The sequence below is a fragment of the Aplysia californica genome, unplaced genomic scaffold (genome assembly GCF_000002075.1).
Source record: "Aplysia californica isolate F4 #8 unplaced genomic scaffold, AplCal3.0 scaffold00071, whole genome shotgun sequence".
NCBI classification, from domain to species: Eukaryota; Metazoa; Mollusca; class Gastropoda; order Aplysiida; family Aplysiidae; genus Aplysia; species Aplysia californica.
The window spans coordinates 1,703,564-1,705,017 of NW_004797341.1; the positions used below are offsets into that span (position 1 = coordinate 1,703,564).

Below are 1,454 nucleotides of genomic sequence, written 5' to 3' on the forward strand. Positions count from 1 at the left end.
CTCTCTCTCTCTCTCAGTGCCGGTTTTTACACAAAGCAGGCAAACTGCCCAGCCACAGTATATTATTTATAAACACATAACGACGAGAGAGTAAAAAGTCAAACGATAGCTCGGTGTAATACTCCATCAGCATATGTGAGACGTGCTGACAAAATGAGTTACTTCTCATATTTTAGCCCTGTAGAAATAGATGTGTTGAATTGATAGGCTGAGTTTTTACAATTCATTAGGTGGAAATAATAAAAGACATGGTAAACTTGAAGAAAATGACATCAGTTGAGAGTCTACAAATTTACTCCTTTGTTGATTTTCTGCCGATATCTCCATTTGTGAAGTGCGAGAAGTAACTTATTTTGTCAGCACGCCCCACATATTATTTAACGTTTCAAAATGACATAAGATATGGCGTGGGTTTTTTTCCTCAAGGCACCAGAAATGCTCAGGGACAACTAAATGTGAGGCAGCGTGGTGGAATCAGGCTCTCGTCAATTTTTGGGCATATCGAGTTATTGGTGTCATCTTAAAGCCTGTTCAATTGTCTTTATTTGGATGAAAAAATTATCCATTTATCTTGAATACAACTCGAGATATTTGCAAGAGAAGGAGGTGGGGGTCACCTGTTTTCAGAGGTAAAATTTGTGAGAAAATGGCCGCCAAAGATTACTTATTTCCTTAGCTTAAGAGTCCGTGGTAACTGAAAATACATTTTTTTTTTGCGCTTTTAATCAACGTTTTTTTTTTTAAAAATCCACCCATAAATGAGTTCTTTAAATTGCATGAAAAGTGTTGAGCCAAAAAACAAAAATTTGATAAAAATTCACAAACCTTGGAAAAAATGCAAGTTTCTTCACTTTGATTATTTTGACGAGAGCCTGATTCCACCACGCTGCCTCATAAATATTATAGATCTACACACTTACTCATCTTAACGACAAAAGAGTAAAAAGTCAAACGATAGCTCCGTGTAATACTCCATCATATTTCACTATTCAAAAAATAGAATAAATTATTGCGTGTTTCTTTATTCTTAAGGCACCAGAAATGCTTAGCCACAACTACAGACTTCAACATAAGTTAAGGACCACTTGCAAACACTCTGAGTGGTCGTCTTGGGTCGACCTGCACGTGGGCGTTCTTGGACTGATCCAGTGGCTTGATGGCGCTGCCTCAGGCTGACAATGACTGAATGTGACACCGCAAGCCTTCTGGTAACTTCTCAGGCTCCAACTCCATCCTGCAGCCATGCCATAGCCCTAGCACGATCAAAATCTCTCAGCTTTCCTCTAGGTGATATGTTGATGCGATACTGGATTTTGAGCAAAGAGCGGCTTAAATTGCCACCAGTGAGCACAGTTCGAGACCGTACGTCCGTTTATGACGTGCACTAGAAATTTTAACAAAGGAATGTCCGTGGTGTCGCACACAAGTCGATAACCCTCCCCCCCCCCCCCCCC

At 40.0% G+C, this 1,454-nt stretch overlaps 1 protein-coding gene across 1 annotated transcript in view; it reads right to left on the minus strand.

Annotated features, from left to right (window-relative positions):
• The window catches only part of LOC101863496 (NXPE family member 4), a gene marked incomplete at its 5' end in the record, with an annotated part of 24,461 nt that overhangs the window by 6,330 nt on the left and 16,677 nt on the right, over positions 1-1,454 (minus strand).